Source organism: Helianthus annuus, chromosome 5 (genome assembly GCF_002127325.2).
Source record: "Helianthus annuus cultivar XRQ/B chromosome 5, HanXRQr2.0-SUNRISE, whole genome shotgun sequence".
NCBI lineage: Eukaryota > Viridiplantae > Streptophyta > Magnoliopsida > Asterales > Asteraceae > Helianthus > Helianthus annuus.
The window spans coordinates 127,454,533-127,471,258 of record NC_035437.2 but is presented as its reverse complement, the minus strand read 5'-3'; positions in this window follow the sequence as shown (position 1 = coordinate 127,471,258).

Sequence of the window (16,726 nt, the reverse complement as noted above, 5' to 3'; positions counted from 1 at the left end):
TTCTAAACTCTCTCATCGAAAATCCATCTAGTTAATAAATGGAAGTGGAACTTGTGAAAATTGGAATTTAATTATGATTTGAAATCGGCAATAATGTATAATGTATGTTACCTTAACATACAAGGAGAGCTTAGGATTTATTTCGATTATTACATTTTTGATATTAAGGTAAGGATTTTATACCTCTACTATCGAGTACTGAGTATTGATATAGTGGGAATATCTTAACTACTCCATTGCATGTAACATTTGGGCTTTAAACATCTTATACCTTTTTTTTGAATCCTGTTATTTTGGTGTTAGGTTAGTATTAATTAATGATGCATGTTATAGTAGAAGATAACACTCGACATATCTATGATATGAAGTTAGTAGATATTAAATTATTCGGTTTCGTTCATTTAACTAACCAAACGGAATTTCTTGTTCATGTTCGTTCATTAAACGAATGAACGTAAACAAACTTCCCGACGAACGGTTCACGAACTGTTCGTTGAACATTCGGTTCGTTTATAGCCCTACCTTTACCAGTACAAAACTGTGCATTTTGCATTAAAGAAAAGGAAACTCTTGAAGGAAGTGATATTGTTTTTTAATGTTTTCATTTAAAAAAAATTGTGTTAAACTATAAAAAAATAAAGATCCAATTAAAAAACGAAAAGGTACATTTTTCAAATTCATGGGCCATGGCCCGTATAAATTTCAGGACATTTATTATTTGACTGTATTAAAATTTTGAAACCATAACCTCAGTCCTCAGGGATTGTTTTTTGTGAAACCAAAAATACTCAAATTACCATCACACTGGGCCTGCTTATTCTTGGCCCACGACAAAAAAACATTTGGTACAGGCCGTGTATTGGTCCCATCTCGTAAAAAGCATCAGAAGTGGCCAGTGACTAGCTCTGCCATTTTTGACGCAAGGTGCATGGTCATTTCATGTGCTTTCACTTTCCATTTTGAATATTATGATAATGTAATGATCTTTTGCTTCATATCTAATGTATGAAAAAATATATATACATATAGATTTTCTTATTTCTTTCACAAATGCACACTGAAGAGGTATGGTCCTAATTCCCTGCCTACATGGCAGGGACCACACCACTTTCAGAGCACACTTGGCAGCCACATCAGCAAATCAATCTAGAAGCTTCTAGAAACTTCTGGAAGATCTGTAGGTGGCACCAAAGATGCTCCAGCAGACATAAAGGACAAAACGTGTCACCAACCGCAGGACGCCACGTAAGCCTGCAGCAAATCATGGAGCAGAACTGACGTCGTCAGTACAAGGTTTCCAACGTGGGAAAATGCAAGCGCGCCACGTGTACCACTACGCCTGTCACAACAGAGCAGACCAAGAGGATATTCCCCCTGGTCGGACAGCTGGCGCACACCCACAGCTGGCACAGCTGCTCCTCCCTCCTTCACCCTCCGGCTATAAATAGGACCCTTCATCATTCAGGTTCAGGATCTTTACTCTCGATATTCACTCTATACACACACTGTTTATTTCTCTCAGAACAGTACTTATTCTCACTCCGGAGCCTGGTTAAGAGGGAAACCCCCTTTCTCCCCCTCTTAACGAGACTGACGGTGTTTACTGTTTTGCAGATCTCAAGCCATTGATACGAGTAAGGAAAGAGGTTGAACCCCATAGGTGAAATAACCCCATCGGTAAACCTCGTGTTAATCGGTGTTTCATCATTGGCGCCATCCGCTTTTTGCAAAACCAATCTCATCTCTTTTCTCTATTGAAAAACACTCGTAAAAAATGGCCGAACAAAATCCCTCACACCCAGTCGACGGAGAAGTTTCTTCCTTCGAACTCGTTTCGGACACAGCACACGTCCAAAGGGGTCAAAGGAACGAAACCATCCAAGAGGGACAACTGAACAACGATTTTCCTCCTATCTTTGGGAGTGTATCCAGGGTTGTTAGCCAAACCACAACTGGACCCACTTTCCAAACTCCACCAGCAAGGGTCATCACTCAAACCACAAACGGAGCCGCATTCCAAACTCCGACCGGGGTGTTGCAACACACACCACCATCAATGCTGACACCAAGCCATGGAGCTGGCCCCTCAGCTCCATCGGAACAAGCACAACTCAATTACTCCGCACTTCTAGGGCTACCCGAAGGAAAAACTCTAGCTTCCTGGTATGCCGAACAGATGGCGTCCATAAACCTAGTTTATACGCAACTCAGCGCACAGCAAGCTCTACTCCAAGCACAAGCTAACCAGTCAGCATTTGTAACTCCACAACCAAGGTCTCTGAGTACACATACAACTCAGCAGACTAACGCGTGGAACCTACGTCCGGAGAAAGGACCAGTTCAAAATGTGAGAAGACCAAGCGCGCACGACACGCGCGATACCTATGGCGAAACAGAAAGCAACTTTGTGCAAAATCCCAATGCGCAAAGAAAACCGATTCAGGCTCGTTTGGGTGCGCGCAATATGAACACAGAATGGGATGAAGAAGAAGACGACCCAACATACAAAGGGGAAACCACAGTGTTTAGCATACTTCATCCAGAGCACGAAGCATACAAGCCCGCAAAGCGCGCGGGGTACAACCCAAAGGCAGAACACGATTATACCTTAAGCTATCGTCCAGACGACATGGCTGAAGATTCGAAATTCATCAGGGAGATTGCCACAGCCGCTATAGACAAAACCAAGCTGCCGCACAACGTTGGCAAATACAATGGGCTGACAGATCCGGATGATCATCTCCAGGTTTTCAAAGGCGCAGGAGCAACAGGTGGATGGAACCTACCAACTTGGTGTCACCTGTTCGCACAAACGTTCGTGGGCGCAGCGCGCGTCTGGTTCGACAGCTTGCCAGCAGGAAAAATTAAATCATGGGTTGACTTCAGAGAGAAGTTCCTGGCACACTTCTCTCAACAGCGGAGGCACGCCAGGGACCCAGCAGATTGCCTAAACATATGGCGTCGAGACCATGAAAGCGTGGAAGATTTTATCACAAGATATAACAAGGAATGTTTGGAGATTGGAGATGTGGGAGAAAAAATGATGCGCGCACACTTCATGAGGGCAGTCAAGTGCGATGATCTGATCAAGCGCGTGAAAGGAAGAGACGAAGGACCCAAAGATTGGGAAACTTTCATTGAGGCCGCCAAAACAATAGCACAGACAGACAAACAGTTGACCGGTGATGACCACCGTCAACGCGCACATAACTCTAATGACCGACACGGCAGGAAAGGCAGAGGCCAGTCATGGAGGTCTTCCAGTCATAGAGAAAGAAGCCCACCAAGAGAAGATGCGCGACACACAATCAATCAGAGAGCACACAGAAAAGAAGTAAAGAAAGAAAACAGAGAGAAACAGTGGACACCATTAACAAAGACCCCTTCGGAGGTCTTGGCCACTGAAAATCACCAATTTAAACCACCCCTGCAAAAGGGGTCAAGATCCCAATCTCTACTGTGAATTCCATAAGGATACGGGTCACCTCACCGACGACTGTTTTAGCCTGAAGCAAGAAATCGAAAGAGCCCTAAGAGATGGAAAGCTGACTCACCTCGTCAAAGGCGGAAAGCGCGACTACCGCCAAATCCAAAGAAGAGACGAAGGGCCAGATAACAAAAAACTCAGGAAGTTGGAAACCCACATGGTGCAGGGAGGTCCACGAAGACCAAAGAAAAATTACAACAAGCGCACACAAGATGATTCGTGGCGCGAGAAGCAAGTCATCTTCCCATTTGTTAGAGGAGGCCCAAGGGAAAAACGACCAATAGTTATCCCAGGAGTGATTGGTCATTACCAGACAGACTACATCTTCATCGATCCGGGGAGCACCGCGGATATCATATACGAACAATGCTTCAATCAATTTGACCAGGAGGACAAGGCGCGCTTGGAGCCAGTAGACTACCCACTAACTGGTTTCTGCAACGAGGCCGTCTTTCCCCTGGGACAGATATCATTCCCGGTGTTACTTTCGGACGGACGAAATTCAAGAACAGAAGAAGTCACTTTCATGGTGCTGCCTGCACACTCAAGACACGACATCCTCCTAGGAAGAGAATCCCAGGGAGACTTCAGTATGATTTGCTCTGCACCACATTCGGCCGTCGGATTCCCAACGGAAACAGGCATCGCACTGATATACGTAAGCGAGGAAGTCTTAGCAACAGATGAAATGAGGCCTACAAAAGCAAGTAAACCAGCGCCGCGCGCAGAAGCAGAAAAATGGGTGTTGAATAACGCTCACCCAGAACAAACAGTTACCCTGGGACCAGCGATGTCCGATCTAACACGCGCAGCGCTCAAGAAGTTGTTACACGAGAATATGGACGTGTTCGCCTGGATACCAGCTGACATGGTTGGTGTTCCACGGCACATTGCAGAGCACCGTCTAAACGTCTCAGAGGACGCAAAGCCGGTTGTACACGCCAAACGCCACCTGGGCGATATAAAGCATGACGCCATGAAAGAGCAAGTACTAGAACTACTGAACGCGGGCATCATCAGAGAAGTCAGATACCAAACATGGGTAGCAAGCCCAGTGATGGTAAAGAAACCAAACGGCAGCTGGAGAATGCGCGTCGACTACAAAGATCTAAACAAGGCCTGCCCACGCGACTGCTACGCCTTACCAGACATAGACGAAAAAATCGATTCTCTTGCAACATTCAGGTGGAAATGCTTTCTTGATTGCTACAAGGGGTATCACCAGGTTCAAATGGCTGTCCAAGATGAAGACAAGACCGCATTCCGCACGCCGACAGGGCTGTATTGTTACACCAAGATGCCTTTCGGCTTGAAGAATTCGGGCGCAACCTACCATTCAGTGACACCATCGGCAAGTACATAGAAGTGTACATGGATGATTTGGTAATTATGAGCAAAGAAGAGAGCACGATGCTGGCGAACATCCAGAAAACTTTCAACACGCTGCGCAGCGTGAGTATCAAGCTGAACCCGGCAAAATGCTCATTCGGTATGGAAGAAGGAAAGTTCTTAGGCTTCATCGTCACAAAAGATGGCTTTAAGGTGAATCCGGAAAAAGTCCAAGCCATAGAAAGGATGCCTTCACCATCAAACATCAAAGACATGCAAAAGTTAGCAGGACGACTAGCTACGCTCAATCGTTTCCTAGCTAATCATGCTGCAAAATCCTTTCCGTTATTAAAAACCTTGCGCAACTGTATGAAGAAAAGCCAGTTTCAGTGGACTCCGGAAGCAGAGAGTGTGTTCCGCGAGATGAAAGATTGCCTCATCAAACTACCAACACTAACCGCTCCAAACAAAGGGGAACCCTTGGTACTCTACCTATCCGCTTCCGATAGAGCAGTCGGAGCTGTGTTGCTTGTCGATCGTCAAGGCGTCCAGACACCAGTCTACTATGTGTCACGCACCTTGACCGACCCAGAAACCCGATATGCAATTATGGAAAAGTTAGTCCTTGCACTGATTCACGCTTCAAGACGGTTGCGCAGATACTTTGCCAATCACGTCATCCACGTGCTAACAAACTACAACATAGGCAACATCCTTGCAAGGCCAGAAGTATCAGGAAGGCTAGCCAAATGGGCAATAGAACTGGGAGGTCACAACGTGGTTTTCAGACCGCGACCATCAATCAAAGGCCAAGTCTTGGCAGATTTCATGACCGAAGTCCCGGACGACAAAGAAAGGGAATGTAAAGCGATGGAAAAAGCTGAGAAAAAGCAAACAGAAGAGCCATGGTTGTTATACACCGATGGAGCGTCCAACGAAGACGGATCAGGCGCAGGACTAAGGCTGGTAAGTCTTGATAAACATGAATTCACGTACGCCATCCGCCTGGACTTTAAAAGCATAAACAACGAGGCAGAGTATGAAGCTTTCCTAGCTGGCTTACGATTTGCGATCAAAATGGGGGTCCGGCACATCGAAGCGCATGTCGACTCCATGCTAGTGGCAGGGCAAATCAACGGCCAATATGAAGCCAAGGGGGACATCATGGCACTCTATCTCGGTCAAGCAAAAACATTGCTACAAACCTTCTATTCCTACAAGGTGCATCACATAAACTGAAGCGAGAACAAGCCAGTGTAACATCCCAAAAACGGGTTTGGTAATCAAACCACGTTAACATTAACGACGGGTAAAATACCGCTAGTGGTGAAAATGTACCCGGTAAATATTAGGACTTAAATAAATAAACCTAATATTAATTAAAAGGGGGAATAAATACTTTGAGAAAACGAAGTGTATAAAAAAAATCCCAAATCAACGGGACTTAAAATATAACGGGTTATAACTTCCCGAACACGTTAAAGTAACTAGGAATAATTAACCTAGTTAGAAGCATTTAATTAACTGACTAATGGTGAGTTATAGCCTCATTTGATCAAAATAAAACATGAGGGGCTAATGTTGCCAAGTGGGAAACTTGTTTTAATAAAACAAGAGTTAAAACACCAAAACACACACTTAAAGTGTGTGTTCTGGTCGTGACAATCACAGGAGCCAAGGGAGGGTTCCTTACTCAAACCCTAACAAGCACAAATCAACAAATTGGAAAGGGGAATCGAACCTAAATGGAAATCCAAGCACAAACTAGTGATCACCTCAGTGAAGGGATCGTAAGGTATGTCAAAATTCCCACTTTGGTTCCATCTCAAATTTGGATGAACACATGAGATTTGAGATTTGAGTTTGCATGATCGTTATTTGGGTGAAATAGTAATGAAATCATGTCTAGGAGTAAACCCTAGTCATTAGTTTGTTGAATTAATGTTTAAACTATGAAATTCATGATCATCCACCATGTGTGTGTAGTGGGTTTTGTAGAAACAAGGTGAACACTAGAACTATGATGAGTAGATTAGTGTTATTTGAATTCTATGAGGTTAATTCTGATATTGAACTATAAATTAGATGTTTGCCTTGTAAAAGATGTTAAAAATCTTGGTAAAAATAACAAGTTATGAACTTGATTATAAATATGTAAAATCATGCACATTAGGTGTTTGTTGAAATGCCTAAATGAGAACTAAGTGTTGATAATGTGCCTAATTGAGTCTTGTGAACTTAATAGTGCAATCATATGTGTTAATTGGTGATTTGACTTTTAAATAGTCAAACCGACCATTAATAAGATCGAATGGTAATTGTGATAGAAAACATGTAAGATGGAATAGTCATAATTAATGATGACTAATATAACCGTCTTACGAATTATGATGATAGTTTGACGCTTGACAAGCTAGGTAGAGGCTTGGAAAGGAAGCGGGTCAAATGAATCAAGCACGAGAAGAAAGGCGTATGCGGGATGCGAGGTAAGTATAGCTTACACTAGTCTTAGATTGTGTAATATTCCCTTAGCGTATAAATAACGAATGGAATAACTAAACAATTAAAATACGATGTTCCGTCGTGTAGGCGTACGGAACTAGATAATCCAAGATGAGAGAAACCATAATAATGGTTAAAAAGGAAGTAAATTGATAATTCGGTCATATTATGACGAAAGTGGTAATAAAAAGGTTTATAAGTAAAAATGACCGTACCGTATTAAACGGAGCGGGTCATGTACTTGAGATGATAATAAATATCATCTCGAAAAGACAAACGGTCAATTCGGCCAAACGGGTCAAAAGGTGTAGACATCACCTTTTGACAATATTGACTAATGATCTTTTGTCGAGTTATATGCTTACAGGAATAGAAATCCAATGGATACTCGCATCGCTCTTATTTAGCGATTTAACAAGCAAGGTATTTATAAATCGGGTCTACTTGTTGATCCGGGCCAGGTATGTATAGTCATGTCGTAGTTTAAAATGCTATTTTGGTCGAATATATGGAAAGAGAGTCTTTCGTAGTAAAAAGAACATAATCGACCAAAACGCCCTTGCTGGCTAATTCGAGCAAACAACCTTTACAAGTTGTTTGGAAACGAGTTCTATGATTAGGTAAATACTTAGAATAAATATAGAAGCATTCGAAAGCGTTTTTAGGCTTGAAAATGCTTAAATACCCGGAACGGGTCAATTAAGCATCCAAGTAAGAGAATGGGTTAAAGATTATATAATAACCCATGATTTGAGTCTAATATGTTAAACAATATGGTAGTGATGAGAAGTTAGAATCAAACAACATGTTTGTTTGATAAAATTCGCGAACGGGTCAAAATTTGGTAGAAAGGGTAAAAAGCCGAAGACTTAAAAGTCTAAATTTTTGTTAATCCGGATGTTAAATTTTGACTCCATAATGTGGAGGATCAAATTACAATCATGTAGGAAGAAACGGTAGGTCAAACGGACAAACGGATTAAAAGTTATGAACGTTGCCGTTTTAGAAAACGGCAAACTTGGAGAATTCTGCAGAGGCCACCGTAAATTACGGTAGCTACCGTAATTTACGGTAGGCCATATAAATTTACGCCATGAACCTCCTGATTTACGGTGGAGGAATAAACATTCAGGGGCTACCGTAAATTACGGTAGCCACCGTAATTTACGGTGGACCCTGTACAAAAAATGTATTTTTGATTAGTTTTGCTTCCCGGACTTGTTTAAATACGTTTTAAATCACGTATGACTAAAGCATTTCATGTTTTTATGAAATGTAGGTACTTTGTGGATGCCGGAAGAAGATCAAGCTCAACGAAGAACCGAACACGATATAGATACACGTTTCCGCACATTGCCACGTTGTAAATTTTAAACAACGAACTCGATTAAGTTACGTTGAATAACTTATGATTTGTTAAAAGTTTTAATAAACCCGCAATTATATAATATGTGTGGTCTTAACTACACATCTAATTGTGGTATTTTCATATAAAACCGTAATTTAGTAACTAGGGTGTTACAAGTTGGTATCAGAGCCTTGGTTTAAGAGATTCAAGTATGGTGGGGAGAACCATGCTTGGACTTAAACCTTACGCTCTTGATAAAGATTGGTGTTCGGTTCGAGGCTTGATCGTAAATCCGGTAAGTACAAGTACGTGAATAGTTAGTATGCTAAAGTGTTGTAAACAACACATAGGGCTATCGTGTGATACGCGTTACCCCAATTAAAATGATTGAAATAGTTGACGAAAATACGCGCGTTGACGCGTATAGTAGAAAAAGCCTTGTATTATAATACGGGCGATTATTGAGATTGACGTTACTAACTTTTGTGAATGTTTTAATTGAAGGACACTCGCGTTTGAAGACGACGAGAGTCAAACGAATTGTGGATATGATGATGGAACGGTCCGAAGTATGACAAGAGGAGCATACTCACCGAGGACTAAATCGCGTAATGACCGCGAACAAGGTTAATGGCAAAGAACGCCTGTCGGGGAAAACATTACCAGGTGCACATTTTTATAATTTTAATTGCACGAATAGAAATATGCAACAAATACATAGAAACTGATAGTTGCATATGTAAATAGAAAACTTGGAGAAAACTGAATAGAATACCTACTCGGGATATTGTTTCCAAGAGAAATGAATAGAGGTGTTACTTACATGGGGCGTGACGTGAAAGTTATAAAAAGGTCGTGTATGTCATGTGTTGATTGCCTACTCTGGCCAAGTAGGTAGTGAACACATGATACCATGAACTTTTCATAATGGACATGCTTACATCCGATGTAATAAGGACGGGGTAAGTGGGACAAACTAAAGGTACCCAAATGAATCAAATAAGCAAAATATGTGATCACACTGTAAACGCACAGCCAAGTGACGGAAGCGTATTACATTAAGATAATGAGCCCGAGTAGAGGGACAAAGATTTATATAAAATGACTAAATGATGCATTGGGAGGGGTGTGCTAACACTCGAACCCGGAAAATGCAAATATATAAAATGATTGAATTATGCATTGGGAGGGGGTGTACTAACACTCGAACCCGGAAAATGCAAATATATAAAATGACTAAATTATGCATTGGGAGGGGGTGTGCTAACACTCGAACCCGGAGAATGCAAACATATAAAATGACTAAGATATGCATTGGGAAGTAGTGTACTTACACTCGAACCCGAAGAATACAAATATGACTCTTAAAGGGCCGATTTTGTAAAACCCCAAATTTGAGAACGGAATAGGAATATAAAAGCGAACGAAGTCATAATACATACCGTAAGGGTTGAAATAATAACGACTTCGGTAAAACACCCGGTTGGTGAGTAAGGATTTAAACACATGCGTAGACTGAGAAACAGGAACGCGAAATAGAAAGTCAGAAGACTTGGAATATGAGTCATGACTAAAAGATGACGAAAATTTTCGTAACCATAAATTTTGATGAAAATTACGTTCGACTAGTTAAAGGTCGAACGGGTTGAACAAAGAATGAAATTTGACGTTCGCCAGTGATGAAATCTCACATGAACGAGTTAAGCGAATTAAATAAATGATGATGTTTGCTAATGTAAGTAGGCGCGGGCTGAATAAGTAAAAGTGTGAGATATTAACTAACCTATGTAAAGGGGTTAGGGGCGTTAAGAACGTTAAGATAAAAAAAAAAAAAGAACCCGGGTAATGGGTTGTATACAAGTATAAGTGTGAACCGAGAGACGGTAAGTGTAGAATAAACTGACGCGTAAATAACGTCAGAAGTCATGAAGTCGGAGGATTAGTCCGGAAATGGACGAATGAAGCCTTAGACTACGGTCAAGGTCGATAGAAGTTCAAAAGCGAAAAATAAACGATTCCAAACATAATAATAGATGCTTTGGGGCTATATATGTATATACATACATTTGAATATAGACAAGAATAGAAGATGATCTACGGGATCATCATAGCCTACGAGATTAAACACAGTGTTAAGGTTTATGGGACCTAAAAGACCCTCGAGTCATAAAGAGAAGGAAACGAGTTATTAATGTCCCACCCTAAAAAGGTGGAAAATTTAAAGAAATAGCCAATGATGCTAAGTGAAAGAACCTACGGGTCAATAGTGCAAGGCAAGGGAACTAGCTATGATTCCCCGCGTAAAATGAGAACGGAAAAGAATAAATTATGGGTCTTAACATCAATAGGTGCAAGACAATATATTCGAAAGGAGGTATTTTCGAAAATAGAAGGTTGATAAAAATTGAACATGACGTGACACGATCACAGTCAAGAAATGCAACGTGAAGTGGAATCACAGTATCACTAAACGAACGGTAAAAGTATATGGGCTATAAGGTCTAGTTAATGAAAACGGTTAAGGACATTAAAGTAATTTTGGTTGTTTATAAGCGGTGGATTCGGTATAACTAAACCGAATAAATAAATTTGAAAACAAAAGAAATTGTTGTTAAAAGTGAATGATTTCACTAAAGACCTTTAAATGGGTCAAAGTAACGGATCCATAAAGAATTTGATAATATATGAAAGTGATGAATAGCGCTAAGTAACTAAACTAGCGGAAATAACGAGATTACGTTATTTCGAATTGCACTATGTCGTAAGAGGTACGTAGACAATTAATAGCCAAAAATATGTTACCATACTTTTCTGGTAATACTAACAATTGGCTAAGAGTATAAGTAATGTTTAAGGGATTTCTCGGCTCAAAATACATTGAGTTTAAACTCAATGAGTTATATCATAAAAGGTTTCGAGGACGAAACCTCTTTAAGGGGGGTAGACTTGTAACATCCCAAAAACGGGTTTGGTAATCAAACCACGTTAACATTAACGACGGGTAAAATACCGCTAGTGGTGAAAATGTACCCGGTAAATATTAGGACTTAAATAAATAAACCTAATATTAATTAAAAGGGGGAATAAATACTTTGAGAAAACGAAGTGTATAAAAAAAGCCCAAATCAACGGGACTTAAAATATAACGGGTTATAACTTCCCGAACACGTTAAAGTAACTAGGAATAATTAACCTAGTTAGAAGCATTTAATTAACTGACTAATGGTGAGTTATAGCCTCATTTGATCAAAATAAAACATGAGGGGCTAATGTTGCCAAGTGGGAAACTTGTTTTAATAAAACAAGAGTTAAAACACCAAAACACACACTTAAAGTGTGTGTTCTGGTCGTGACAATCACAGGAGCCAAGGGAGGGTTCCTTACTCAAACCCTAACAAGCACAAATCAACAAATTGGAAAGGGGAATCGAACCTAAATGGAAATCCAAGCACAAACTAGTGATCACCTCAGTGAAGGGATCGTAAGGTATGTCAAAATTCCCACTTTGGTTCCATCTCAAATTTGGATGAACACATGAGATTTGAGATTTGAGTTTGCATGATCGTTATTTGGGTGAAATAGTAATGAAATCATGTCTAGGAGTAAACCCTAGTCATTAGTTTGTTGAATTAATGTTTAAACTATGAAATTCATGATCATCCACCATGTGTGTGTAGTGGGTTTTGTAGAAACAAGGTGAACACTAGAACTATGATGAGTAGATTAGTGTTATTTGAATTCTATGAGGTTAATTCTGATATTGAACTATAAATTAGATGTTTGCCTTGTAAAAGATGTTAAAAATCTTGGTAAAAATAACAAGTTATGAACTTGATTATAAATATGTAAAATCATGCACATTAGGTGTTTGTTGAAATGCCTAAATGAGAACTAAGTGTTGATAATGTGCCTAATTGAGTCTTGTGAACTTAATAGTGCAATCATATGTGTTAATTGGTGATTTGACTTTTAAATAGTCAAACCGACCATTAATAAGATCGAATGGTAATTGTGATAGAAAACATGTAAGATGGAATAGTCATAATTAATGATGACTAATATAACCGTCTTACGAATTATGATGATAGTTTGACGCTTGACAAGCTAGGTAGAGGCTTGGAAAGGAAGCGGGTCAAATGAATCAAGCACGAGAAGAAAGGCGTATGCGGGATGCGAGGTAAGTATAGCTTACACTAGTCTTAGATTGTGTAATATTCCCTTAGCGTATAAATAACGAATGGAATAACTAAACAATTAAAATACGATGTTCCGTCGTGTAGGCGTACGGAACTAGATAATCCAAGATGAGAGAAACCATAATAATGGTTAAAAAGGAAGTAAATTGATAATTCGGTCATATTATGACGAAAGTGGTAATAAAAAGGTTTATAAGTAAAAATGACCGTACCGTATTAAACGGAGCGGGTCATGTACTTGAGATGATAATAAATATCATCTCGAAAAGACAAACGGTCAATTCGGCCAAACGGGTCAAAAGGTGTAGACATCACCTTTTGACAATATTGACTAATGATCTTTTGTCGAGTTATATGCTTACAGGAATAGAAATCCAATGGATACTCGCATCGCTCTTATTTAGCGATTTAACAAGCAAGGTATTTATAAATCGGGTCTACTTGTTGATCCGGGCCAGGTATGTATAGTCATGTCGTAGTTTAAAATGCTATTTTGGTCGAATATATGGAAAGAGAGTCTTTCGTAGTAAAAAGAACATAATCGACCAAAACGCCCTTGCTGGCTAATTCGAGCAAACAACCTTTACAAGTTGTTTGGAAACGAGTTCTATGATTAGGTAAATACTTAGAATAAATATAGAAGCATTCGAAAGCGTTTTTAGGCTTGAAAATGCTTAAATACCCGGAACGGGTCAATTAAGCATCCAAGTAAGAGAATGGGTTAAAGATTATATAATAACCCGTGATTTGAGTCTAATATGTTAAACAATATGGTAGTGATGAGAAGTTAGAATCAAACAACATGTTTGTTTGATAAAATTCGCGAACGGGTCAAAATTTGGTAGAAAGGGTAAAAAGCCGAAGACTTAAAAGTCTAAATTTTTGTTAATCCGGATGTTAAATTTTGACTCCATAATGTGGAGGATCAAATTACAATCATGTAGGAAGAAACGGTAGGTCAAACGGACAAACGGATTAAAAGTTATGAACGTTGCCGTTTTAGAAAACGGCAAACTTGGAGAATTCTGCAGAGGCCACCGTAAATTACGGTAGCTACCGTAATTTACGGTAGGCCATATAAATTTACGCCATGAACCTCCTGATTTACGGTGGAGGAATAAACATTCAGGGGCTACCGTAAATTACGGTGGCTACCGTAATTTACGGTGGACCCTGTACAAAAAATGTATTTTTGATTAGTTTTGCTTCCCGGACTTGTTTAAATACGTTTTAAATCACGTATGACTAAAGCATTTCATGTTTTTATGAAATGTAGGTACTTTGTGGATGCCGGAAGAAGATCAAGCTCAACGAAGAACCGAACACGATATAGATACACGTTTCCGCACATTGCCACGTTGTAAATTTTAAACAACGAACTCGATTAAGTTACGTTGAATAACTTATGATTTGTTAAAAGTTTTAATAAACCCGCAATTATATAATATGTGTGGTCTTAACTACACATCTAATTGTGGTATTTTCATATAAAACCGTAATTTAGTAACTAGGGTGTTACAGCCAGCAGACGCGCTGAGTAAGCTCGCATCAACAAGTTTTCAGCACCTAGCAAAGGATGTGCGCATAGAGGTTTTAAGCAACCCATCTGTTCCACTCAGAGAAGTAAGTGTCATCCAGACAGGAACGTCCTGGATGACACCGATAATCATGTTCCTGCAGTCAGGGATACTTCCCGAGAACAAAGCCGAGGCACGAAAAATCCAATACAAAGCAGAACACTATCAGATGGCAGACGGAATACTGTACCGCAAGTCGTACCTCGGTCCACTGCTGAGATGCGTTGACGCCGAAGACGCAAACTACCTAATCCGGGAAGTTCATGAAGGAATTTGCGGTATTCATGCCGGGCCTCGAATGGTGGTGGCAAAAGTGATGAACGCTGGATACTACTGGCCCGGGATGCATCTGGATGTTGTGAAAGAGTTGAGGAAGTGCAGTGGCTGCCAGAGACATGCACCCAAGACCATGCGCCCCAAAAACGAACTCGTACCAGTCACAACCGCATGGCCTTTTCAACAATGGGGAATAGACATGGTACGTCCTTTCCCAGAAGCACCAGGGGCGGTCAAATTCATAATAGTCGCAGTCGACTATTTCACCAAATGGGTAGAGGCGAAAGCGCTTGCTTCAACCACATCGGCAGTCGTCAAACGATTCATATGGGAGCAAATCATATGCCGCTTTGGCCTACCTCTCAGGATCATCACCGATAACAAAACTAACTTCGCAGCAGACGACCTCGAACGATGGTTCAGAGAACTACATATCGAGCACACCTTCTCTTCGGTTGCGCACCCGCAAGGGAATGGCCAAGTAGAGGCAGTCAACAAAAGTATCGTTGATGGTATCAAAGCAAGGTTAGGCGAAAAAAGAAGAGGATGGGTAGACGAACTGCCCAGCATATTATGGGCCCATAGAACAATGCCAAAGACAAGCAACGGCGAAACACCGTTCAGCCTAGTCTATGGGTCTGAGGCAGTCATTCCAGCAGAGATCGGGCTACCTTCTCCACGAATGCTCTCAATGAACTTAATCAACAATGAAGAAGAAAGGAGGATCGACCTGAATCTCCTAGAAGAGCGGAGAGAGATGGCGGCGATCAACGAGGCCAAGTACAAAACAAAGCTGGAAAAATATTACAACTCCAGAGTCCGAGTCTGCACTTTCAATCCGGGAGACTACGTACTAAGGGACAATGAAGCTTCCAACGCAGAAAAGCCCGGAAAGCTAGCACCCAAGTGGGAACGCGCATATATCATCGATGCAGTACTCGGCAAAGGAGCTTACAAATTGCGCACCATCAACAACAAGGAGGTTCCGCGAACCTGGAACGCTCAGCAACTTAGGAAGTGCTACATGTAAAACAATTATGTAATAGCAAAGGCCGAATCGCCAACACATTTACTATAATACAAGAAGTGTTTGGCTACTTTTACTCCATGCAAATTTTTTGTCACAACTGCATTTATTACTTTGGGCGTACACGAAAACATCGAATGGCTCGACCATAGGAAACGTTGTAGACCTCCAAGGCTCGTCACAACCAAGTGCACAGCCGGGTCGGAAACACAACCAAAGCCTACAAAACGCCGAAACTAAAACTTCGTGCCCACATAAACACGAAAATATCGATAGCAAGGTAACTAAACATTGTAATGCTCCCAAGGCTGAACACAGCTGAGCTCACACAATAACCTGCAACTCGATCACTTCGTAAGTCACAAAATACGCGCGCGCATCAACACGACAGAATAAAACGTTGTAGTAACACAACATCGCCTGTCAGCGCCATCATTCATTCTTGACACCTAATCAAAGTAATTACACATGCACATATTATGACGATAACAAAATTCGCATAAACACAAACAATAACAAAATATCCATCAAGCAATTACGATCAAGTAAATACGACCATAACAGGTAAAACAGAATAAAACTGTCCAAACCATCAACATTACAAGGCCAATCAAGGCCATACGAGGCTCGCAGGCCGGATTCCACCAATCAAGCATGGCTGGTGCCAGCACCCCCTGCCGCATCAGCATCGTCCCCAAGGGCTTTCTTCAGAAGAGCAACTCCATCTGGTTTCCGAGATAACTTTTGCGCAGCCCGGACGACAGCAAAGTCAAGGGTCGAAAACTCCTTGCGCTTAGCAGCATAAGCACCGTCACAATCTTCTTTATACAACTCAAAATGATAATCTTTCTCCTTGTTGATAGCCGCACCCTTGCCTTCAGCATATCCAAACTTACGACCGCTATTATAACCCGCTCGGCCCAATTCAAACATGTACGTGGCAAGCTCAGTTGAATTCAGAATGCGGTCAGCAAGCTGCATAAA